The following is a 15,820-nucleotide window of genomic DNA, read 5'->3' on the forward strand; positions in this document are numbered from 1 at the left end:
TTTTCACCTTTCAAAACATTTTGCCTTCTTTCAGATGAAGACAATATAAATACAAATACATAAAAAAAAAAACTGAAGAAAAGTGTTGTAAAACTTTGAACTCTATTGTTCAATGTTTTTATGTTGAAGAACCTGTACATACAAACACTGTATACACAGGAAAAATTATTATCACAGTTCAAGCAGTTAGATTTTTGTAATCAAGTCAAAGCAAGAGGCAGCCTCATTGTTATAAGATGGAATAACTCAAATACTTTCTCAGGTTCATTCATTTAATCAAGAATCTTTCTTTTTGCTTGCCTTGATTCTTAATGGTCAATTGATATCTATCAGTATGTGCCAAAATTACAACACATACTTCACAATGAGCATGTTTCCATCATTTCAAGTTCCCAGGAGTGGCTGTCTTTTTCAAAGAGAAGTACATAACAACAACAAAACATTTGTGTTCTGAATTTTAGATCTAAGTTTTTAGTAGCTACAACAAATCCTAGGTAAGGAAAGCAAGAGAGGAAATAATAATTTTGAACTAATCGTTTTTTAAGTCATTGAGGGTTGAGGCAAATATTCTCAAACTGAGATGTCATTCTGGTTAAGTACTTTAATACTGAGCAGCATTAAATCATTATTCGGCTTCTTCAAAACAGTATGTATACCTAGAAAGACACTTCATCTTGCAATGCATTATTATTAAAATTGTATTTAAATATTCATTATTATTTAGGTTAAAGATATCTGATAGTTTTGTATTGATAAGCACCACTTCATATATTGATGATGCTATTCAATGGCTCTTTTATAAATTTGTATAATTGTTTCACTGTTTTATTACAATCCTTTGTTTTGCATTTTAATTGTTTTGGAGTTAGCATGTATATATGGCATTCATAACAATTGCTATTGGATGTAGCGTTTTGTCATTGTCATTTGAACTGATAAACTTACATTTAGAAATTATCCCAAAGAAATCATTAGAGATATTCAGAAAACCATAAAATTATACACTTGCATTTTGTATTGTTAATATCAGTAAGAGGCCTTTCAATATTTGAAACAAAGATGATGAAAATAAATGAAATAAATAAAATAATTACATTTATGGGTTTATAAGTAGTTCTTAAATGTCTTCTCATAAATAAGTTCATTAACATGGTAAAATACTCAAGAGTTAATGTTTAATGAAATAAGAAGTTAGGATAAAACAAAGGATTACTGCCTGTGTTACAGGTGGATAAATAGAAGAAAAATAATATTTTCATCTGAGTGATATCATATTTTTCATGGTTTTCCATGTTTTTTAAAAATAAGTATAAATTCTTTCATCTGAAAATTGGAATCAAATTACTACAATAATTATTTGGATTGTTTAAATTTTACTGAATTCTATTCTTCATTTATTCTTGTACATATTGAAAAGTATTTGGAGTTTAATATACTATTTTTATATATTGTTAAAATAGATGGGCTTTATATATGGAATGCAACTAATAGTACCAGCAACCAATACCTTTGTATCTTATGGTTTGAAAAGGTAAATATATTAAACGAAAATATTGCTTTACCTATTTTGATGCATTGACTGATGAGGAAATATAAGGGACAACTGAGAACATCCCATATGCAATACATGATTTCATTGTAAATGTGTATATGTGTGTGTTTAATTATTTAAAAAACTCTCAGAGGCATGAATATAAAGCAATATTTAGTTATTTTCTATAAAATATTTTCATTCACTAAAATAATTTCTTTGAATTTTGAATTTATTCTTAAAATTTTCAAAATAATTATTTATTTAGACCTACTATTGCAGTCTCAGAAGAAATCATACAGGTAAAAAAGACTACATGCTCTTTAAATGAAAAAAGAGCAACACTAATACTGTTTTATTTAAACAATGTACATTTGAGTAAATACTCCAGTTTTCAAAATGAACTACATTTTAGAAAATATATCAATAAAAATACTTAAATATGTATATTAGATCACATTTAGAAACATTTTTATTAATCTGCTAATAGGCATTCTTGATGTATTTAGATTTCTGATATAATATTTAAACAATATCTAATATTTAATACAATATTTAAGCAAACTATATGTGTTGATACCATTTGGATTAACTCCTGACAAAGAAGCCTATTTTTAAATGCAGGCGTAAAAAATTCATTGAGTAACATGTCATGTTGTTAGATTTTTGTGTTTAACCACTTACTTTAAAATTAAACAGCTAAAGAGGAAGAACTTAGAAAACTATTCATCATTTACTGTCAACTTATTTTGTTATATATGTCATGTTTATTTTTATTTTTCTGTATTCTCAAGATACTAAAATACCACATCTGCTATCTAAATATTTTCATTGAACTGCTGTAGAAATTGAAATTGTTTCTACTCATGGACACTAAAATATCACCTGTTTCTTGTTAGTTAATTGAACTAGTAATTATTCTTGAACATGTGGGTTGGTTGTTTTCTGCCTGAAATAATTACCCAATGAAGCTTATGCTAGGGATATCAGCAGGAAGCTAACAATTGGGGTGTTGGTGAGAAGAATGTACATAACACTTCTGTGCCTGCTGCCAGATGGAGAAGCAGATGGGTGTGTAATACATGCAAAACTAACTACATGATCTCAAATCTTCTCAGTATCCATTATCAACAAGGTCAAGGTTTTGAAAAATCAAAATTCTCTAACTTATAGATAACTAAAAATCAGATAAGAACAGGTTTATTTTTATTTGTCAATATTTTTATTGCAAAGTGTGGTTTTAGTCAAATAGTACATTTGCTGCCTGTTACTAAATAGTGTATTGATGCTAATTGTTATACCATATGTCTAAATAATCAGGAAATTACTGAAAAAGATAGTACTTCTTAGGGTTACTCCTTTTATATTTTCCAGAGTAAAGATTTAAAAATTTCAATTGCTACAATTATTCTTCTAAATTATAGAAAATAGGATTTTTGTTTAAAGATAGATTTATATTTGTTCTGAGCATATATATATATATATATATATATATTTATATGTATGTGTGTGTGTGTGTGTGTGTGTGTATATATATATATATATATATATATATATATATATATATATTACATAATTTGTTGTAACTGTTGGATTATGCTGCCCTAGATATAAGTTTTCACAGTTTCCAACATATTGATTTAATGTACTTATTGTAATCTTAATCTGAATTATATTGATTTGCATGCAAGCATCATTTAAAACCAGTGTTATTCAAAGCAAATTCAATTAAGTTCAGATAATCCATATTTTTACATCTGATTTTCCTCAAGCCTTTTGTGCTCACAAAGAAAAATTTGAAATTCATAGGAAAAAAATTCATAGAAAAAGTGTTTATGTGACTAATGCAAAAATTTACTATAATACTCAGATTATAAACAGAAAAAATACATATATTCACACTAATGACATGTTTTCGCCTATTTTCATGTTAATATTTACAGTTTTAAAAGGCAACTATTGCATTGTATTTTGTGTCTCAAATGTGTAATTTTATTTATTTCATTATTTAAAACTTGACATACTATATTGGGAAATATTAAAATGACAAAGCAACTTATATTAATGCTATCAATTCATATAATGAACAAAAATTAATTAAATTAATAATTGAATTCATATTTCTAGAAAATAAATAGCAAAATACGTATATGAGTTTCAAAAGACAAAGTTTAAGTGAGTAAATAAAAATCTTAATTTGGACTTATAAGCAAATTATTGTAACCATAGTTGGTAATTGCATTTGATGTGTTCTACATGATTTAAGATAATAAAATATATTTAATATGGGCGTGGTGGAGCACACCTTAATCCTAGCAGCTCAGGAGGCTGACGCAGGATTGTGAGTTTAAAGCTGGCCTTAGCAATTCAGCAATTTAGTGAGACTGTGCCTCAAAATAACATATAAGTAGTACTGGGGATGTGGCTCAGTGGTTGAGTGCCCCTGGATAAAATCCCCAGTACCAAAAAAGGAAGAAAAAGAAGAGAGAATAATATATTTTTTAAATAATTATTGAAAGAAACATTCAACCCTTGACTATTCTTCAATAGTATCATAATTTTTTGGTTATAACTTTATGTTTTATTTTTGCTTAATTTAAGACACTAATTAACATTAAATGACTAGCTTATGTTTTGGGGCATACAAAAGTTTAGTCATATTGACAACTGAAAGAAGAGTCCAACAGAGAAAGTAAGGAGCAGAATTTTTGCATCTTATTGAATAAAATAAAATGCATGAATAAATAAAATTCATGAATTCAAATGAGTGCTTTATAACTTTAGAATGTTAAATACAATCTAGTGATAACCTCAAATAAAATGTCTGTCGAATTTTAACTGAAATTATAAAGGGAATTTAAATGTTTCATGACAGAAACTCAACTAAACACAATAAAAGATAGTAAAGAGGAACTAGGGCATAAAAAAAGCATTAAGAACATAAAAAGCAAAAGTCAAACTGACAAGATTATGTCCTTTCTTACTAGTGAATCATTATAAATGTAAATGGACAAAATCTCCAAATAGAAAAGAGATATTGTTATTTGTTCAAAATAACCAAAATAAATATACTATAGGATTACAGTATATTGGTTGTTTTTTTAAGTTAGTGATTTATAGATAAATAAAGAATATAATTCAACTATAGGATACCTATAATATCAGTTTAGATTCAAAAACACAAAAAAGATTGAGTGTCAGAGGACATAAAATGACATTTTATGTGAATATTGACCAAAAGAGAACAGAAATGACTATATCAATATCAGACAAAATAGACCTTGTTAAAAATAAAATTCTCAAGAGATAAAGGATGTTATATGTTTAGTAAAAGGTTTAACATAGCAGGAAGTAATGATTATTATAGCTGTTTATGCATCTAATTAAAGGTCCTCAAGATCTGGTAGAACAGAAGGAAGAAATAGAGTTTTGCAATAATAGTTGGTGATTTCATACCTCACTCTCAAGAATCACAAGAACAACCAGAAACCAGACAAATAAGGAAATAAAGACTTTAACAAACCCTAAAAGATGTAGAACATTCTGAACAATAACATGCACATACCTTATAGTCTCGAGTGGCCACTGGAACCCATTTTCTTTTTTCAAAAATGTTTTTATTAGTGCATTATAGTTACACATAATATTGGAATAATTTTGACATAATCATACAAGCATGGAACACAATTTGCTTCAATTTCATTCCCTAGAACTTCAACATTCACTCTCTTTCCCTTGCTCTCCTTCCTTTACTGGTCTTCCTTCTATTTATTTATACTTTTTTTTAAGTTAGTGATTTATAGATAAACATTAAGTTAGAATTCACTGTGGCATATTCAAATACGTACGTAGCACAATTTGGTCAATTTCATGCCACAGTTCTCTTTTCCTTTCCCTCCTCTCTCCCCTTCAATCCACTTTCTCTTCTCCACTGATCTCCCTTCTATTTTCATGGTATTCCCATTTCCTTTCTTTCCTTATTTTGGTTTAGCTTGTGCATCTGAAAGAAAACATTCAACCCTTGACTTTCTGAGTTTGGTTTATTTCTTTAAGCATGATGTTTTTCAGTTCCATCCATTTAGCAGCTAATGTTATGATTTCATTTGTCTTTACAAATGACAAAAACTCCATTTTGTATACATACTACATTTTCTTTATACATTCATTTGTTGAAGGGAACAGTTCTATAGCTTGGCTATTGTGAGTTGTGCTGCTATAAACATTGATGTGTCTGTAATCCTATAGTATATTTATTTTGGTTATTTTGAACAAATAACAAGGAGTTATTGTTAATTTGGATATTGTTACCTGGATCATATAGTGCTTCCATTCCTTGTTTTTTGAGTAATCTTTCTCTTTTCCAGAGTGGTTTCGCTAAATTGCAGTTCTACCAACAATGTATGAGTATGCTTTTTTCCCTACATTCTTATAATCATTTATAAATCACGGGGTTTGCTCTTCTCTGAGAGGAGAACCCAGAAAACACAAATTTTATATTTTAGGAAAAAAATTAGAGATTTTTATAACCAAACATATATTTTTCTAATAATACATATGAGATACACAACAATTCCAAACTCCCTATACAAAAAAATATAAAGAAAGAAAGAAAAGGCAAATTATCAGTTAAAAAAAAAAAGGTTACTATCTAATAGCCCAGGGGCTAATTCTCAAAATGACCTAACAATCCTAAACATGTAAGTATCTAATTATAAATCATTAAAACTTCTGGGTAGATAAACAATATTAAAATTGACAGGAGAAATCAACAATAAAAAGGCTAGGCATTTCAACATCCTTCTGAAATTCAGAAACTAAAGAGGCAGAAAAATTAGAAAAGTTATAATTATTCTAAATAATCCTATAAATCTATTTGGTCTGATTAAATAGTCTAAAAGTATTCTATTCACAAAAAGCAGAACATAAACTGTTCACAGGCTCACAAAGAGCATTTCCCAAGACAAAGTATATTCCGTATCATGAACCACAACTTAACATATTTAAAAAATATAAATCAAATAATAACTATTCTCAGATCACAATGGAATAAAACTAGATATCAAAAACAGAAAGATAACTACAGCACTTTAAATAATTATAAATAAAATAAACCTTTTCAATAACATAAGGGTCAAAGAAATACCAAGAAAAAATGCTAAAAAATATTTAAAAATAAATTACAAAACAACTCATCAAAAATTTGGTGAATACAATGAATAGTAATGCTTAAAGAAAAAATGGAATTAAATGCATATATTAGAAAATAAGAAAGCTGGAAAATTAGTAACTGAAGCTTTCAGGTTAAGAAACCAGAGAAAGAAGATTAATGTTAGCCCAAAGCAAGCAGAAAAAAAAAATAGCAGAAAAATTGAAAGCAAGAAAATTAGGAAAGTCAACAAGAGAAAAACCCAGTTCTAAACTCAGTTCTTTGAAAAGATTAATTAAATTGATAATCCTCTAACTAGGATAAACATAAAAAGAAAGAGAAGATACAAATTATTTTAGAAATAATATGGGTGATATGTATTATGGGTATTGAAAAGGATACTGTAGGAATATGAAGTACCATAATTCTATGTACACAAATATGTAACTTAGGTGAAATGGATTGATTTCAGGAAATACATAGATTCTCATAATGTTAATAAGAACCTGTATATACAACAATTCTATATCTGTCAGAGAATCAGAGTTGAATTTAATCAAACATTTAAGAAAACAATGGGGCCAATTTTAAACAGTAACATCCAGGAAACAGAAGTAGAAGAAATATTTCTTAACTTCAATAAATCCAACATTACCCAAATAGTAAAATCAAATAAAGGCTCTATAGGGAAGAGAAATTGCAGACACAAAATCATAAATACTCAATGTAATGTTAACAAATGATAGAGAACAATGCAGAAAAGACATACACCATGACCAAAAGGAATTTACTCTGGAAACAGGGCTGGTTAAGAATATAAAAATCAGCAAAAGTAATCCACATGCACCGAAGACTAAAGAAAAGAAAGCCATATGACAAAATAAATTTGATTTTTCTTTGACAAATACAATTGTCATTGATGTTAAAATCTCTTAGAAAACTAAAAATAAGGGAGAAATTTTTCAACTTGATTAAAAAAAATCTATAAACTACCCAACTGAATTACTTCTGTTGCTATAACAGAATATCCAAACCCAAATGATTGATAAAGGAAAATGGTTTATTTTGGTTTACCATTCAGGATGCTAGGAAGTCCAAGAAGATGGTACATTAATCTACTCAGCTTCTGATAAGGGCTTCATGATGCCTCAACTCATGGCAGAGCATGGAAGGACAACTAGGCCTTTGTAAAATAGAAAACATCAGGAATGGACTTGCTTTATAGCTATTGCTTTCACAGTAACTATTCTAGTAGCTTGAGAGTGAGAACTCACCATATTTCGATGGCATTAATTCACTGATACAGCCCTGCCCATAATCAACCACAAGGCCCTCCCTCATAATCCTGTTGCACTGAGGACCAAGCCTTAAATGAGTTTTTGTTGTGGATGCTCAGGTCATAGCAACAACTTCATGCCTGATGGTGAGAAATTGAATACTTTCCCAGTAAATTTAGGAAGAAGAGATTATTTCTCTTGTTACCTCTATTTTGTTAGTTTCTGGAAATCCTAGCTAGTGCAGTAAAACAAAATGAGTTAATAAATACATAGTATAATAATTTGGAAGGAAGAAACTTAGCATATCTTAGAGATGATATGACTGTATTTTAAATCCCAGAGAGTTAATAAAATAACATGGGTCTCATAAGCAAATAAAGGATGGTTGTAGGTATATATATATAAATGTCAATTGTTTTATTTTTAGCAATGAACAATTAGAATTGTGAAGTTATATATCATTTACAATAATGCATGTGATTTTGATTTGAATTTTTGACTGTGTTGAACATCTTTCCATGTGCTAATTGGTCATTTGTTTGTGTGTGTGAGTATATATGTGTGTGGGTATGTGTAATGTTTATTCAAATTGTTTGCTCATGTTTTAATTGAATTATGATTGTCTCTTTATTGTTAAGTTGCAGGTGTTCTTTATACATTCCAAATTCAAATCCCTCATCAAATGTATTATTTGTAAATATTTTCCTCTATTCTGTGACTCTCATTTCTCTTTGTTATTCTCATGCCTAAATAAAGAAATCAACATGAGAAGCAGCAACAACCAGATATCTTATTGAAAATGTTTTATTTATTCATTTTTTAATTGGTCATAATATATTTATTGAGAAGCTACCATGTTATCTTGTTTTCTAAAATTGCAGATATAAGAGTCAACAAGATAAATCCCATGACATCTAGAGCTTATTTCTTGTGGAAGAGTCAGACTATAAAGTCACAAATAAATACATAGAGTTTTTGACAGAAATGCTATGGGAGTAAACCTGCTTAGTCAAGCAATAGCTCTATTATCTTAGTCCATTTTCTGTTGCTGTAACTGAAAAGAATAAAAGTTTATTCAGCTCATAAGTCTGGAGGCTGAGAGGTCCAAGTTCAGGGGCTATGGCTTGGTTAGAGGTTTTCTTGTTGGTGGGGACTTTGCACAGTCCTAAGGCAGTGCAGGACATTATGTATTCAGAGTGGTGTCCAGGAGACAAAACCAAACTGGCTTTTATGATAGGTTCAGTCACAAGGTAATAAGACCCAGGGATCCAAACCATCATGACCTAATCACCTCTTAGAGGATCCACCTGGGTCTCACCTCTTAATACCTCATGATGAAGATTAAATTTCAACCTCTTTAGTGGGCATATTCAAACCACAGTAAATGCAAAGCAAGAAGTAATTCATGCCAATATTTTTTGTGGCAGGACATTTCAGGCCAAGGAAAAGAACAAAGGAAAAAGATTGATTAAAAGCCCTGTCATTCATCTTACTGCTATGAACCAAGTGTTATCAATTAGAATATTCCAAGTATATAATATGAATACTATATTCTCATTACAGTTGTAGTGAATAATTTAATGTAGAAAATAATATTTTATATATATGATAAAAATATTAATTTTCAAAATAAGGCAAACCTTCTTTGCCTTATTGATTACCATCTTCACTGTCAGTATTCATGTCCCATTCAAGATGAAGATTCATTTATATTGTTGTTACAGGGGAGGGAGAGTTAACATATGTGGTAGAGAGGAAGCAAATATTACCAGTTAAACTTTTAAAATTTTACCATTATTGACATTCTTAAAAACTTTAAATTTTGATTTGGAGTCTAATATTTCATTTCTCTAATTTATGTAATGCTTTATTTTAATATATTTCACAATATATTTAATATGCTATTAAATTATAACACAATGCTTAAAAATTTGAACTGTGACTATTTTCATTATACTGTTCATGATAATGTATTTGTCATTCTCTCTCTCTCTCACTTTTTTTTTTTTTTTGTTACTGGGGATTGAAGCCAGGTACACCTTACCACTGAGCTACATCCTTAGTCCTTTTTTATTCCTATTATTTTGAATTTTGAGACAGTGTCTCTCTAAATTGCTGGGGCTGTTCTTAAATTTGTGATCCTCCTGCCTCAGACTACCAAGTGACTGGGATTATAGGCCAATGCCACTGCCCCCAGCTCATCTTTTCAATAATCACATTTTCAGTATTTTAAGTCACCTGCTAACTATATGGACAAAAAGAAACTATCACACCATTTTCTTTTCAAAAGAGAATTTTATTCCAGATAATCATACAATACACTACTTTTGTAACAGGAGATCTTTGTTCATTTGACTGTTCATCAGAGGCCTTCCCTGCCATCCCATGTGTTGCTACTTCTTGCTATCTTAACTAGCTCTATCCTTCCACATGAAACTGAACTTCACCTGGCATAGAGAAAATGTACTTGCTAATGGATTTTATATTTTCTTTCCTTTCAATAGAACATAAGCTCTTGTGGGTCATTCCTTGCTAGCAATTATTTTTGAAAATGAATGACATCATGACATCATGTTTTTTTCACTTGTTATTTACTTTTAGCATTTGATTATGGTATTTAATATCATTTATTCATATATAGGAGCCTAGCAGAGTTTTATTTTTCAAGCATATCTCAAGGAAGAGCCAAGTTGTCATTATTTTCTTAATATTTGAAGGAAAAAAATTAAACTCAAATTGTTATTTTTGGTAGTTACTCTGGTAGTCTAGAAGATTTTTATAATTCTTAAGTTGTGGCTAGATATCTTGTATTAGGAGCAAATACAGAAGATAACCCTTATAACTAATGGGAAAGATATTATTTTATATATTCTGACTATTTACATATTTTTAAACTTTTTAATCCAAGTAGAAGAAAAAGAGGTTTTGAGACATAAGGGTAGACACATCTCCCTCAACTGTAGAAGCTGAGGAAACATTTATTTTTTTTTTCTATATTCAGCCCAAATGTCAGTGGGTTTAATATCTTTAATTTATGTTAGTAACTTTGTATAACATTCTCTAGTTGGCTACATTTGCTAACAAAGAGAAGCTTAATAACTTTAAAAATATGACACCTAAATTTTGAGCAACCTGATTTGTCAATACTTCTTATAAACTGTTTAATATGGTTTAATGATAGAGTGTACTTATTTTCAGAGTTTCAAAATATGATATTGGGTTTGGAAAATCTAAAATTTAGAACAAAGTATGACAGTGATCTAGGGACTTAGATTAGTAAGTAATTAGTGAACAAGGTAATATTCTTTCAATTTATCCACTGCACATTTTTTTCCAGATTTTTAATGTCTATGAAATTAGGGTTCTTATAATGGCTAGCACACTGCAATTGCAAATATTTTTTATTGGTAGTATACAAAATTTATACATATAAAAATGAGAAAAATCCACTATTTTGCTTATTAGACTGCCTTATTTCTGCATTTATTTTTCAATTTAAATAAAGGATAAAGTATGAGAAAATTAAAACTAAAATTTAAGCAATTTTTAAGAATTAAAACCAAAAGGCTGCAATGAACATAGCCTAAGATGTTCTATTTTTAATATCTAAAAAATATTGTTCATTTTTACATAATATTTGGGCATTTTCTTAAAAATAAGTGATATTTCCAGGGAAGAAAACTCAGAATGATGTTGGGGATTAAGTGCAAATTATTATCATAATGCACCTATTGAATACTAGAAAGAATAAAAAATATTCATGTAAATATTTGCACATTATATAAGACTTAAATGGCATCAACTGACATGAGATCTCATTGTTGCTACTTCTGACCTAAAAGGCATAATCAGTAAAAATGAAAGTTGCCCAGTTGTAAGTGGTTAGTACCCGTGGTAAGTGCCCTTACTACTCATATGGTAGAGCGGGATCTTCAAGAGAGAGAAATCAAGAAACATTTTATTGTTATTTTTATTATAATTTGAGAAGACTCTTAAAGAAACAATTTTAGTAAGTGGACTACATTTTGAAAATAGGACTAAATAGTTCAAACTAATATGTCTCCAAGGCTTTTGTTATTACTGGAACTCCTGAAAGTTCAAATATAAGTCTCAGAGTGTACCACTGTGTCAGAGATACCTTACTCCATCTATTCGTGCTACTAGCCTGAAATCTGTGAGATGGAGACACGTTAGCCTGAATAAACAAGAAGGAGTAGATGTGTGTATGAGTAGTTTCAGGATCTCTAAAATACACACAGACATACATAGATATATAAATTTGAAAACTCTTTTATCTTTTAGATCTATTACTAAGTCCCTCTCTTGAATACATTGTCAAAATAAGGAAAATTTATGAGACCAAATATTATCTCCCTTTCTGGGAATGAATGTAAAAAAGACTAAATATTTTTACCTGAAATAAAGAATCAATGGATAAAGATGTGTTGATGCCATCATATATATCATATGTAGGTCAATGAAAGTCTGCTAGAGAAAACTTATTATTACTTTTATATTCCCCTTATAAAATAAATGCACATACAATTCCAGGAATTTTTAATTTTTTTAAATTAAAAAATGTATAATTATTCTACAATTCATAGGGTAAAAGGGCTTTATTAAAATTTAAAAAATTAAAATTAAGAAATTAATTTGGAAATTTTCCCTGAGATAGTAAGATCAAATAGGATAGAAGTTCCAAAAAGTCCAAACCAGAATGCAAATTTCCAAAGGATATTTCTGAAAATCAATTCCATGACTATTAAAAGCACTCATTTACATTGAGAATAACATCATACCTCAGCATAGTATATGTAATCAAGTGTTCCTACCTAGATGACACAAAGCTGACGAATCAATATGTCAAATCAGATTTTTCTTGTTTGTTTAACTTGTCCTTCTGCACTTTTTAGTATTGAAAGAAAAAAAAATACCAGAATGGGTAGTAGTAGAAGAGAGAGAAAAACTTAAGACAAAACAAAATAAAGCTGAGTAAATATCTGGCCTGCCTACAGTAACTGAAAGTTCTTGCTAGGAGCAGGACCCATTGGGGTAAGTAAACTAGTCCTAATTATTAAGGAATTTGAGTATTGGAAGATTAATTATTAAATTGTCCCTGACATTCAAAAGGTACTATTGAAGTAAAGTGATGTAAAACTGCTTTGCAAATTAGTTATGCTGTCAGGAATTGCTAAATCAAGGGTCATATACAAACTACCCGAACACTGCACAGAAGAATGGTGAAACTCATATCCTTTATTTTAAGAAGGCTTGCTCCTTTTTCTCCCCTGAAAGAGAGTTACCTATCACCTTTCTACTTCCAAGCTCATTTGTGTTTTAAATGTTATTTCTTATCTAAATCACACCTGTTGTAATTTGAAAATCCTAAATTTTCCACCTGGCTATACCTCTTTATTCCCTCTCTTAGCAACAATTTTGCCACACTGTATCCAAACCAAGGCCGATGTTAATCGCAGTCAGGTATTCAACACATTTTCTGTTTTCCTAGAGAATGCCAAATAGATAAAATAGAACACACACACACACACACACACACAGACACCGATAGACACACACAGACACACACACACACATGCATACACACACAAACCTCATACTTTATAATCTGATTTTGCTAGAAATATGAAAAACGGCAATGATGATCAAAAGTTATGCACATCTTGCACCAAGATATTGAAGATATTCTGATTTTTCAATATAATGTGGATTCTTTAAAATTAATTTCTCATCTTCCATGTAGGTAAATGTTTTGATACAATATAATTCTTCCATCACAGGAGAAAAGGAATTTAGAAACATTGTTCTTTGACATATCATTCCAATGGGAATTTCATGCAAAAGTAATATTTTAACAGCAGGCTGGAAGGAAGACTCATTGCCTTGTCAATTGCCAGTTACAAAATTAGATACAGCCTTAAAGGGAATAAATGGGGAATTAAAATGTTTTTGAAGCTGCTCATTTATCTAAACTTTATTAAAATTTCCATGAAAGGGTAATGATATTGATCGATATATTGTCATATATACAGAAGAAAAACAAAGTGCATGAAAGAATGATAAATTATTTCATCTTAAACATTAACATTACTAATGGCTAATGCTATCTGAACAGTATTTAGATGAATTAAGCAGGTGTTACACCTCTGTTTCTCAAGAAAGACATCTACTTCAATGCAAAACATAGAAAGATAAATCTTAGAAAAATGTGAAAATTTAAATTCATCAACCTTATGAGTGAGAGGTATCATTAAAAAATATTATTTCATTTAAGATAAAATTTTTATAATTACCATGCTTGCTATCAATAAACAATTTGATATTATTTACCTCAGAGTCTAATTTAAGTTATAAATCATAAACCATTATTTCATTTGCTTCTGTTTATTCTATTGTATCAATCTGGTTCTAGAGTGATACATTCTTTTTTTTTTTTAATAGTTCCTTGGTCTAGTACCTTTGAATACCAGGATGATATATTCACTTTTCTCTTGATGGATTTCACATTAAAAAAAAAAAATATATATATATATATATATATATATATATATATATATATATATATATACATATATATACACACACACACACACACACATACATATATACACACACATACACATATATATGTATGTATATGCATATATGTATATTTTATATTTATAATACATATTTTCCATTTTGAATATTTTAAATGTGAATACATCATTATACTTAAGAGCAAATGACTGGACAGTGTATACATCAGATTAGATGGAATAATATTTACTTGAAAATTTCATGATCAGTAGAGAGTGAGCTCTTCCCCAGTTGTGCTTGTATTTGGAAGTATTAGTCATCTTCTAGTGATATCAGAATCTGGGACCATCACAATATGATATGGTAGAGCCTTGGCCAATTTAGCAGTTCAAGGGTCATGGTTGAAGTAATGCAGGCTTGTTTTCCACCATGATCAGGACTGCAGGTCACATCTCTCAACCATATCTGGATAATGATGGAATGAGCTGGTTGCATGGTTTGCTATTTCAACATTCCTAGCAGGAAGAACAACAGCCTTCCCATCACATAGCCAGTATGTGTTTGGGATTAAAATACAGCCATTAAACTTAGTCATTTTTTAAGAAGCTTTGCAGGAGACCTGAATTTTGGGAGACAAAAGTACAGTGATCAGTCTTTGGCTAAATTTTACGTCTTTTGATAAAACATTACTTTCATTAAAAATTGAAAAGCATTTTCTGCCTAGTGATATGTGGAATGACTTTCTATCCTGAAGCTGGGCAGCATCTTTAAGCTGCAGTTTCCAGTCAGAGGTGTAATCACCAGGGTGAACAAACAACACCATAAGGTGTACAGAATTGCTAACTTGTGATGATTAGTAGGTGAGGGGTATTAAATGCATTTTGACATATAATATTTTTAATTTATGCTAATTTTATCTGGGCATAGTACTACTATAAGTAGAGGACAATTTATATATATATATATATATATATATATATATATATATATATATATATATATATATATATATATATATATATACAAAAAAAATTCAGAATTTAAAAAGGCAAAAAACATTTTAATCCCCAAAGCCTTTAAAAATAAAAATTAATTGATTATAATTTAATGTTTGTAACCATAAAATTAAATCTTAATTTAGCAAGCATATATATGTCATACATATAAAGAAAAACAAAGTATTTTATATATATATAACTGGCAAGGTAGTATAATAAAATTTCAGTTTCAACAAATATTTACTTTTACAACTGCCACAATGGAAAACTGTCCACAGTATTTTATTAATGTTTTTTCTTATTAAAAATAATATATGAACATAATAAAAGA

Source organism: Marmota monax, unplaced genomic scaffold (assembly GCF_021218885.2).
Source record: "Marmota monax isolate L192 unplaced genomic scaffold, Marmota_monax_Labrador192_F-V1.1 WCK01_AAM20220418_F8-fsc00113, whole genome shotgun sequence".
In the NCBI taxonomy this organism is placed as follows: Eukaryota; Metazoa; Chordata; class Mammalia; order Rodentia; family Sciuridae; genus Marmota; species Marmota monax.